We start from the raw sequence: 12,018 nt of genomic DNA, 5'->3' as shown, positions 1-12,018 counted from the left end.
GGGCGCATGAGTAGGAATCCTGGAATCCTACCTCCATGCGGTAAGTACCTCAGACTCACACGGGAGACAGGTAGGTATCCTGGAATCCTACCTCCATGCAGTAAGTACCTCAGACTCACGCGGGAGACAGGTAGGATTCCTGGAATCCTACCTCCGTGCTGTAAGTACCTCAGACTCTCGCGGAAGTCAGGTAGGAATCTTGGAATCCTACCTCCATGCTGTAAGTACCTCAGACTCTCGCAGGAGACAGGTGCCTGAAACAGGTGAGTGATTTAGACTGAACGGGGCGGATGAGTAGGAATCCTGGAATCCTACCTCCGTGCTGTAAGTACCACAGACTCAAGTCGTATTGCTGTTTCCTCAGGCTTGCGCTGCCCCTGACCCTCCCCAGTCTGAGAACGCCACCCAAGGGGACAACAAAGTGGCCTGTTCGAGCGACCATTCTCCCCGGCCTAGCTGGAGGTGGAGCAGGGCCACACCAGTCTGCCAGTGCCAGATTCACTGTGGACCACCAGGTTCCAGTGCCACATTCACTGTGGACCGCCAGGCTCCAGTGGAGAGGACCAGCGACCGGCACAGACATTCCCTGACGTCATTCACACTCGGGTACGTGGGGATTCACGGGGGAAAGGAAACGTCACGTCACGTCACGTCACGTCACGTCACGTCACGTCACGTCACGTCACGTCACGTGAACTCTCTCGATGGACAAAAGCAAAAACCTCTTGGCATTTTTGTGTTCTCAGGGAAGGCCATTCCGCTTTACGTTTGATGTTCTCGACACGCTCAGGACTCTTTTCGCGGACGACGTCCGGACGGGGCCCATCTTGCGGGGGAGAATCAGAGATGTCATGGCTCAAAACCCAGACTTCCTCCAAGTTTTCATGATCATCATATATGATCAAGAGCACTAATCGTAAATAAAGGTTAATTGTTTGGATATTTCAAAGACTCCGAGTTTTCTTTTTTCCAGTGGGGGAATTAGACCTTCCGGGGGTTACCTAGCTCAGGCACATGCCCCAGACAGTTGCTCGGTTGAGGGGAGAAAAGGCAGGAGTGGGGAGTGTTGGATAAGGTATAGTTCCTGGAATTAGACCTCCGTGCGGTACTTACCTCATAGACCTACCCCAGGCAGTTGTCTGTCAGAGGGCAAAGGATATTCATACTCCATACCTAAACCTAACCAGGCTCTGCATAACCTGTAACATCAACTTTGGGGTAGCGAAAATTATTACATGGTCTATTGCTGCCACCTTGTGGCCAAAGCATGCAACACAACAGAGTCAGCTGGAAAAATGCATTTTTATTGAAAAAATTAGACGTTTTCAGACTTTTGATAGTGGGTTGGATTTGCTTTAATGGCGAGGGATTTTCCGGGACCTTTTTTTTTTTTTTTAGCCTTTTTTAGATGGCTTTTGAGAATTCCACGAAATCTACTGAAGGAATGCTGGAACAGAGACGATGAGCATGCAGCCAAAAAGTGAAACTGCCCCAGCCAGATCATCAGGAAGAGGGAAGTGTCATGGATCATGTATTCAACATCTGCATTTCTCAAACTGTCTGAAATGACTCTTACTGTTGTTGGGAAAGATATAGTTGTTTTTTTTGTTTGTTTTTTTAGCAGACACAGGAGCAACTCACTCCATCATTCGTCAGTCAGAAATGCCGAACGTCAAACTCAGTGGTCGCTCAGTTGTTTCCGTCGGCGCCTCTGGCGTTCCACTGCCTGAAAGGTTTTCTGTTCCGCTTTGTGTTAGCTACTCTCCTGCTCCATCACAGAAGCACAATTTTCTGATGGAAAGCATGGCGGACAGCAACGCCCAGTCGCCTATTTCTCGATGTCGCCTCTCGCAACGTTGTAGGCTACGCCCCTTTAACCCTCCTGGTCCCACACTCCGTCTCTCTAATTCTTAATAAGCAAAGGACGTCACACCTGTCCTCTGCCAGACACCTGAGGTATCACACCACTCTTCTAGACATGCCAAAGGTCGTTGTGAAACGTTGCAATGTTCTGAATCCAGCCTCACTGTTTCCACTTCCAACTGACGGTGACCCAGACGACTGCATGGCTGAGCTCGACTTGTGTTGTTCACCACGACCTGACTTGACTGACCAACCACTGTCTAACTGTGATTTTGTCTTTTACACAGATGGCTCTGTCTACAGAGACAACTTCGGCACCAACAGAGTTGGTTTCGCTGTCTGTTCTGACTCTGCCACTCTAATTTCAGACCCCCTGCCTTGCCTCCCTCCTTGATGCCATTTTGTTGCCCTCTGCTATTGCGGTTTGCAAATGTGCTGCTCATACTAACGCCTCTGATCCAGTGTCTAGGGGCAATGCATGTGCTGATGCTGCAGCAAAAGCTGTTGCCATGTTCCCCCTTCCGACAACTGCCCTGAGTGACACACCATCTGAATGCCTTGCCTCCGATGATGGATATGATGGCTACACACTGGTTCACAAAAGGGCTCTCGGTTGCAGCTCAAAAACACTGTGAAACCTGCCTCACTTGCGCCAGATGCAACACCGGCAAGGCTGTAAAAGTTGCAGGCACAGCAGCACATCTGCCTCCATCCAGGCCATTTGAGCATCTCATGATGGACTTCTTTGAGTTAACACCTGCAGGAGGAAAGAGGTACTGTCTTGTGATGGTTGACATGTGGTCCAAATGGGTTGAAGCATTTCCTTGTAGCACACAAAATGAGCGTGAAAATGGTACCCTAAAAAACAAGCTCATGAAATGCTGTGAAGAAACAAAACTCCCCTGGCCAAAGGCACTGCCGCTCGTCCTGATGTACATGAGAATGAGGCGCTGCGCTCGCTCTAACCTCAGCCTCTTTGAGATTCTTTTTGCAGTCCTGCCACAAACTGATGCAGGTCCTCCTGGGCCTCTTCCCTCTACTTTTCTGTGTGAAGATGCACTGCTAACTTATTGCTCTAAGCTCTCCTCCCAACTTGCAGCAGTTCATGCGCAGGTAGCAGTTGCCCTTCCACGACCAGCCACAAGACCGCTACACAGCTTGCAGCCTGGTGACTTCGTGTAGGTGAAAGACCACCGCCGCAAGCACTGGAGGTCCAATCGCTGGCTAGGACCGTATCAAGTCCTCCTGGTTACCCAAACTGCCGTGAAAGTTGCTGAGAGGGCCACCTGGATCCACGCCAGCCACTGCAAGAAGGTCATCTCCGCAGCCACTGCCAGTGATAACAACGCACCCTAGCAACAAGAGTGGAAGGTGAATTGAAACGCTCCACTCCACCGAAAGCAGCAAGATGACAATCGTCGGGTCATCGTCGGCCTCCTCTTCTTCTGGGTTACATGGATTCCGGCTAATGATGCAGATTGGCTCCATCCAGAGAGCTGTCTCTGCACTAAAGGATCTTTCCGCTCTTGAGCTGAGGGACACTGTTAGTTCTCCACAACTAGACTGTCTCTCTTGGTTCTCCTCCTCCACATGGACTTCCCTTTTGGTCAAGATGTTAACTCCTGTTTTTATTGTTCTTATCATCCTAATGTTGCTCTCATGTTGTGTTGTTTCCGCTAGTGAGATGTCTGGTTACTAGCACCATTACTTCTACTTTGCAGCAATATGCTCCGATTCCTCTTAACTCTTTCCCTAATGATGACCAGGTCCCTCTGAACTCACCTATGCCTGGTCTCTTTCCTAATTCCAGTGATTATGACCTTGATTACTCTGATGACGATGCTGAATATGCTTGAAGGACTGTTATGTTTTGTTTTTGTTTGTTTTTTTGGTAATTGTGATTCCTTTACTGTAAAGCCTTAGGGTCCGGTATTGAGATGATGTTGTTTTCTGTTCTGTTTTATTGTGTTAAAGGGAGGAATGTGATGGCTGTTTCTGCTCTGCCCCTGACTGTGAAGGCACCGCACTCTTGTTGCCCCTGCCTGTGTGAACATCACACCTCTGGTTTCCCACAGTGCTCCCCTGCTGTGCACTGGCCCATCTCCCGTGGCATGACTACCAAACCACTTTGAGCCTTTTGTTTAACCAGTTGCCCTTCCAGAATCAAACCACCTTTGGTACCCTTGTCCTTCCCCCTTTTACCAAACATGCATAAAACCTGACTGTTCCCTTCTTCTACACACACACACACACACACACACACTGAGCCTGCCTCGGGTGTGTGTCTGGAGCTCCGGAAAAAAACTCTCAGAAGACTCTGGATTCCTCTTACAGATCTTCATTTTTTCCACCACACTTGTCATTAGTGGCAATGATTGGAGCAGCTCAAGTCTTGAACCCGCAACACAATGGGCTAAGGCAGTTTAAGTAGCCAAGCTCTGCTGGCAATTGAGGGGACACTGGTCAAGACCCTGGAAAAGACGGCTAGTGGGTACAACCGGGTCACAGGTCATTTTTTTGAAAGGAATTGAAGGTAGAATTAACGTAGAAGTAAATGAATGCATTTTATGATGTTGTCTCAAAATGAGCTTCCCCTCCTTGAAAGAACAGCAGCTGCCACTGCTGGACTTGTAGAGTCCTTTAGTATATGCAACCTCTCACGCAAGCTTTAAACACCAAGGTTAGATCAGGTTGAGCAAAACAGATTGGTGAAGGCGTCCAGTAGCTCAGATAGGGGTTTGTATCTTTGCCTGGTGACACTGTGTCTGGAGCGAATCCAGATATTGTTGGGGAAGTGTTCAACAAATTACATATGTATCTGCTCATTGTTTGCTCATGTTTATTCATGTCATGCTCATGTTTATTTAGTGGTATAAAAGACTTGTACTCATGTTGTTCGGTGAACAACTGTGTCGGCCACACGCTCGTCTCGGATACCCTTGTTCCTCTCGCGATATTTAACACTTGCTTCTCATCAGCCAGAGTTCAGAGCCCTCCTTTCACTCACACCGCAGAGACGCAAAACGCTTCACAACAGAGTTAATTTACTAGTGTATACAATTAAACTTTTACAGCGTATGTGCAAAACATTTGAACTGACCTTATGCCTCTTCGATAGGTTGCTAAACATTTTGTTCCATTAAAAATCAAAGTTTTCCTTCTTCGCCTATTTATACATGGGCACTTCAACACAAAAGCTTCAAAACCTTTTAGCAGTATCGTTGACCAAACTTTTTTGTTCGTTTTTTTTATGAATTTCCAACCAACTTTTCCCTCCTGTTGGAGACACACCTGGAAGGAAGTAGAAAAACAAAGAAATGGTCAGCAAAATAAAAGACAACATTCGAAGAACTACAGTGCCATCAAGTGGGTCAAACAAGAAACTACAAAAAACATGGTTCGCTACCCTCCCACCAAAATGAAGAGTGTTCTATGCTACATATCATGAACTATGAATAATTGTCTCATCAAAATGACACTGTCCTTGTGTAGCTAAAAGTTTAAGAAGCTTCAAGCAGTGAAACCAACTTCTGCACTGGACTGCACTGGATTGAGGGTTTTGTCAGGCGCTCACCCTTTTCATTCGGTCTCTTATCTCCTGGTGATATTTTCATTCCTCACAAGTCCATCCTTGGTACTGACTTGCACGTCTCCATTCCCCCCTGGATGACAGTTCATCTTTATCCACCACTATATCACCCAACATCAGATTTCTTTTTGGCGTGGTCTCAATGTCAACACAAAGTGTGTTGGACTGTGTGGAGGGGCAAAGTGGCCTCCCCACGAAAAAGGGGATCTGGGCTGACCGGATTGAGGTGGTGGAGTCGAAGGAAGGCAGCGTCAAGTGCAGGAGAAAAAACTTTATTCTTTTAAGCCCCCCAAAAAACATAAATAAAGCAACAGGCGACAGCTTCACAGTCCTCTAGTCTCACAACAGACTAGTCAGCTCCCCCTCCCACACCAAAATGAGCCCCCTTTATAGTGGGCAGCATCCTATGGCCAATTGGGCCTCCCCACTAACCGTAGTGACATCGACAAAGCCCAACATTCCAAAAAAAAACAATAACACAAAGAAATACACACTTCAATAAACCGATCACAATCCCCCCCTAAACATACAAACCCTGCAGCGACGCGCACTTCCGCCCAGGAGCAGCGGACCAAACGGATGCAGGTGAGGTGTGGGTGAGCAGCATGGTGACTAGTGATGGTGAGAGATGATTGACCAGTGCACTAACTGTTACAGGTTGGTAAATGGGACAGAATGGGACAGAATGGGAGTCGCGGTCCCGACGCCGACACCCTGCTCGTGCCACACGTTCCTCCGCCCCCAAAGCACGGCAGGGCACAAGAACAGTATTAAATACAAAAAAAAAATCCACTACACAACACCGTGTGTGCCACTTTGTGTGTGTGTGTGTGTGTGTGTGCGTGTGCGTGCGTGCGTGCGCACGTGTAAAACAGCGTCTCTTCTGCTCGCTCTCCCGCCGCGTCCTCGTGGGGGAGACAGTGAGAAGGGGAGGCGGAGATCGCTCACTTTCTCACAGACTGATACTGAGATGTGATGAAGATGAACTGATCAATAATTTCCTGCTGAAATGACAGGCAGGACATTGACAGCAGTCTGTTCCTGACGCTGCTCCTCTGCCTGGAGATGGCGCTGTGCAGTGGATGATGTGGATTGTCTATGATGGACTCCCCGGCACTGCAGCCTCGGTACGGCTTCCTCACGTCGCCAGGTAAGCACGGAACCACACCAATGCAGGGCTTTGCAAGACAGTGTACGAAGTGACTTGTATATATACAAGTTATACTAGCAGTGCTTGAACTGGACAGCAACGTATCAGTAGAACTTCTTTACATTTGGACGTCTTAGCGTTGTGCATTATTTTTCTTATCGTAGGCTACCGGCTCTTATTGAAAGTGGACGGGGAAGGTCATCAGATATTGTGGCATGGAGTTTGGCTGCACTCAGCAGTCAATCAAAAGGCACTAAAGCATTAGATGGAGATACATTTGGAAAGTGTTTTGCTGAGCAACATGGAAACGGCCGTATTCAGCTGTTCTAGTCATGACCACTTCATACAGTCGCTGCTATCACAGTCATTTGAACACAATGGGCAGCTCTGAAATGTTGAATACATATCAGCTGTTGACATCTGGTGACAGTGTTAATTCTCCTCTTAATGCTGAACACTGACTATGTGTTGAGTGTGTAGCTGTCTGTCTAATCTATATCTGTGCTATGTTTGAATGGCCTTTTGCTGATTGCATTGATTTCTAGCACATTGCATAGACTGATGGCAGATCTATGCAATGTGTGTGGTTTAGTTTTCATCATTTCATTGTGTTTGTCACTGTGCTGAAATGTTGATAAATTTAGTGCATTTTTTGGAAAAGCACTCCAATGTGAAGTGGCCCCTCCTCCCTCAGCAGAATCTGCACTTTAGAACAAATGGGGAGAAGATATGTTGTGAGTGAACAATCAAAGTTATGTCCACGACCTTGTTGGAGTGCCATGAGCCATTTCTTTCCATTGTGTATTGATGCTGACCTTAATACAGCCCAGTCCAGAGACCTTCATGGCTCACTTCTTCTTTGGATAGTTTCTTCTTGTACAGATGCTGCCTGCAATGCTGCCACTCTGACACAGTTTGCTTCCCCTGTCACTCATTTGCCACTCATCACTGCTGTGTGTCCTGTTAATAGGAGGTAGAACCATGCTAACATCTCACTTAATGACATGACATCACATTGTGTTGTCACTTATTCCTAATGTGAAGCGTTTGACATGAAAGCTGTGAGCTCAAATGCGAGACATTGATTGCATGAGATTCAGTTTGTCTGGATGAGTTTGGAAATGGCAGCTCGAGCCCTGATTTAGTCTACATATATCTACATGTGGGATACATGTTCTGAGTCATGCATAAAGTCATATTGGGCCCTGGTTGAACCATCCCCCCTTCCACCCGACCACAACCACAATATCACATTACTGATTTTATTTTATTCAAATAGTTCAAAGTGAACAAGAGCAGAGAAACAATGAGATTAATAAATGACAATAAGTGCAAATGTCACACATCCTTCATCACACAAATACAAATGAATGAAATAAAGTCAATGAATAAAAATACTCGTGAGAATGAACATAATCTGAATTTAGTGCTCAGACTGCAGCAGGTTGTTCACTCTGGGTCTCATAGTGTCCAGGCTACTGTTGCATGACATGCAACAGTAGCCTTCCAAAGCACGGACAATTACAGCCCACGTGGACAGCAGCCTTGAATTATTCCCTAATCTATTTCCATTTTGTGAATGCCTGGTTGGTGTATCTGTTTTTCACTCTGTCCTGTCTGCCACCCTGGCTCACTCTGCTTCTTTCTCTCTTTCTCTGTCTCTCCTCTATTATTGTATTTCACCCCAACTACTCATAGGCAGATGATGGCCCTCTGGAGTCTGGTTTTGCCCTAGGTTTCTTCCCACAGGGGAGTTTTTCCCAGCCACTGTCGCATCTTGCTTGCTCCGGGGGCCTGGTTGCTTCTCTCTGATTGTATAAAGCGCTTTGAGACGCCTTTGGTTGTGATTTAGCGCCGTACAAATAAAGTTTTATTGTAATTCATTATTAATTAACGTCACGCATGGAGACTTGCAAACCTTTATCTTTGGAGTCTTTCTCTTCTTCTCTTTCTGAACGGGACACCTGGTGGTTCTATTGGCCTTTTGTCCATGATGCACCATTGACTTCTGTCCGTCAAACAGCCAGAGTCCAGACTGACGTGATGTCAATAAATTCACTTTTTTTTGCCTTTTTTTACATTTTCACATAACCAAATAAATTGCATGCATAAGGGATCAATATTAATTTTATGAATGAAAAACAATTTATCAGGAAGCAGCAGTTTGTATTGTGAGTCACTTTATCTGTTCCAGATGAAACATGTTCTATCTGATTCATTTATTTATGATCATACTGTAAACCAGAAATAAAATCTCATAAAAACAAATTTTCACTCCAAAATAAAGGTGTGACATCAACAACACAACCTTCACAATGCTGTTAGACTTTGACAAATTCATCTTTGTGCTTCACTTGAGAAACCAGGTTGAGTTGGATAGAGAACTCTGAAGTGAGAGCAGAGCAGTGTGTTGCTGATGTGTGAAACCTTCATGTTGAGATGTTCCAGCTGTGGATGATGAGAGCAGAACCAGTGGTTGTGTTGCTGCTGCCTTCACTGAGCAGCTGCTCCAAGTCCTGCTTCTTCCACTGAGGATTCAGCTCCACCAGTGGCTTCTGGGAAGTCTCTCCCAGTAACCACAGCAGCTTGTAGGGAGAAGCAGTCTGCCAGCCAGCAGGCTGCACTGGGGTCAAAGGCCGTGACACGCCCACAGAAACTGTGTGTGCATGCAGCTTCCTGTTTAGCTCCATTTGTTGTAGTTCTGCCACCACCAGATGGAGCTCTACTCTTCACTCTCCTCCTCATCCTCCCTCAAGGTGACCACCAGCTGCGGAGAGAAGAAGAGACAGCAGGAGTCAGGACTCACGGTCCTTGAACGCATCATCACAGAGACGTTGACTGTTGATGGAGATGATGGAGTGACTGGTGAGAAGAAGCAGACTCTCAGTCACATGTCAAGTGTGGAACATATGAAGGTCATGTGACCATGGAGTGTTGGACTGATACTGAGGCCTGATGAAGATGAACTGATCAATAATTGAGTGGTGAACTGAGAGAAGAAGCAGTTTGGCAGCAGATGTTGGATGAATGAGGAGCAGCTGGACGTCACCATCCTCCTCTCACACTGTGACTGGAACACTGGACCTCTGCTGTGGGATCAACTGGCTTTGGTGCTGGAACCATGATCCACTGGTTCCAAACCAGTACTGACCTCACACGCTGCAGTTGATAGTCTCTGCTGTGGACAAGATCCATCAATGGCTTCACTGATGAATCCTGCAGCTGGTGGTTCCTCCTCAGGTCCAGCTCTCTGAGGTGGGAGTTGTTGGACTTCAGAGCTGAGAGCAGCCAGTCACAGCTGAGCTCTAACAAACTGCAGCTCCACAACCTGAATAGAGAATAAATGATGGAGAGTTTATAATGATGGAGAATTTTTCCAGAGTGTCATCACTCTGAAAATCAAAGTGAAATGTCGACTTCAGAATCTGACACTACTATTCGGCAAAATGATAATATCCAAATTTCAACATCCGACCATAAAATAAGCCTATATGCCGATGACATATTATTATTTCTTCGAAATACACAATCCTCACTTGCTGAAGTTATCACCCTTATCAACAATTTCTCTTGTATTTCGGACTATTCAATAAATTGGGCAAAATCCACAGTGCTACCGCTTATTTGTAAATTTAAACAAACCTCTGTAGCACCATTGCAAGCCGGTAACATACGATATTTAGTTATCAACTTCTCTCCCAACCTATCAGACTTAATACAACTCAATTTCATCCCGCTATTAAAAAAAATAGAAAACGATCTAATTCGATGAATAAACTTACCCATATCTCTTTTAGAGAAAGTTGCAACAGTAAAAATGATGGTTTTACCTAAATTAAACTACCTTTTCTCAATGATTCCACATCAACCCCCTGCTCAGTGGTTTAAAACCCTGAACTCAAACGTCACAATATTTCTATGGAAAAACAAACCACCCCGTATCAGTCTGAAGACGCTTCAAAAAGCGAAAGATGCTGGGGGACTAGAATTGCCAAACTTTTATTACTACTATATTGCCAACAGAATAAAGTATATTCATAAGTGGTTCAACCCTAGCCCACATGAAGTATCCTGGCATGTCATAGAACAGGCCTATTGTGGTGATATTCAGTTAGCAGACTTGCTATTTATCAGCACACCAAAGCACCACAGTTGCATGAAAAGTGTTAATATAAGTCTCTCTGATGGCTTGGATGGAATTTCTGAAAATCACAGGTTCTTCCCTTCTCCCGTGCGGTCGTATGCCCATCTGGAACAATCCTGATATACTACAAAACAAAAAAGTACTTAACTTCACACATTGGGCAGATAAAGGTATAACTCACGTAAAACACATAAGAGAGAATAATAATTTTAGACCATTTCAAGAGCTTGTGACACAGTTTGGAATTAACAGTAGTTGTTACTTAGAATACATGCAAATTAAGTCCATAATTAAGAAAAGATTCAAACTTGAACACACATGGAGGTCTCTCCGGCTGTACAGTCGGTCCTTAATTTCTCACCTCCTAAACTACTTTCCAAGATATATAAAATCCTTACAAACACAGTTCGCACTATTTCTATCCCCATTGTTAAGTGGGAAAGAGACCTGTCTCTCCAGCCTCACTCTAATTTCTGGAGAACAATTTGCCTGAACACCTTTTCACTGATAAAACAACCTAATCTACAATTAATACATTTTAAAGTACTCCACAGGATCCACTACACTGGACAGCGGATGTTTCAGATGGGCATGACCGCCTCTCAGACCTGCTCACACTGCACAGTTAATGTTCCAGATAATTACCTACACGCTGTATGGCATTGCCCACCAGTAAATAAATTCTGGCACATAGTATGCAATGATCTATCAGCACAGGTTGGTTACACCATCACAGCCACTCCTTTTTGTCTCTTAGGGGACCTCAGTGATATCACCTCAGATAAGGCAGAATCTCGCATGCTGATCACCTCCTTATCTATCGCTAAGAAAACAATCCTCATAGACTGGAAAACAAAACAACACCTGCACATTGCACAATATAGGAACTTACTGTTAGACCACACCTACTTGATAGGAATGTCTGCTTCATCCTATAACTAATTGGTAAACAATCAATAGCTGAGGCTGCTGGTTGATGTGGGTAGCCGTGGTCGTGCTGCTACGGGCCAGGTGCGGTCTGGGGGGGGGGGGGTGTTGGGCGTGGGGTGCTCGGCTGCTTTGCGGGTTGGTGGGGGGGTCAGGGTTGGGTGCCCCGGCGGGGGATGTCTGCCTCGTGGGGGGCTGGGCCTGGTGGTTGGTGCTCCGGGGTTGGGGTCGCATGCCTGGGGTGGGGCTGCGTGGCCGGCGGCTACCGCTCCTGTGTGCCCGGGTGGTGCCTTCTGCCCCACCTTTGCCCTCCGTCTTCCTGGTCGCCACCGCTGCCCCGGGGCC

General features: G+C 46.1%; 1 long non-coding RNA gene across 1 annotated transcript; it reads right to left on the bottom strand.

Annotated features, from left to right (window-relative positions):
* Positions 1–7,850: 7,850 nt before the first annotated feature.
* LOC142904852 (uncharacterized) lies at positions 7,851–8,654 on the bottom strand. The gene is made up of 2 exons (XR_012929469.1): positions 8,498–8,654; positions 7,851–8,105 (listed from the first exon to the last, which is right to left on the bottom strand). It is a non-coding gene; the product is annotated as an uncharacterized LOC142904852 (long non-coding RNA).
* Positions 8,655–12,018: the final 3,364 nt, after the last annotated feature.

The sequence above is a fragment of the Nelusetta ayraudi genome, unplaced genomic scaffold (assembly GCF_046127955.1).
Source record: "Nelusetta ayraudi isolate G7.1 ecotype Tasmania unplaced genomic scaffold, CSIRO-AGI_Nayr_v1 ptg000133l, whole genome shotgun sequence".
Taxonomy (NCBI): domain Eukaryota; kingdom Metazoa; phylum Chordata; class Actinopteri; order Tetraodontiformes; family Monacanthidae; genus Nelusetta; species Nelusetta ayraudi.
This window is presented reverse-complemented; position numbering and strand designations above follow the sequence as displayed.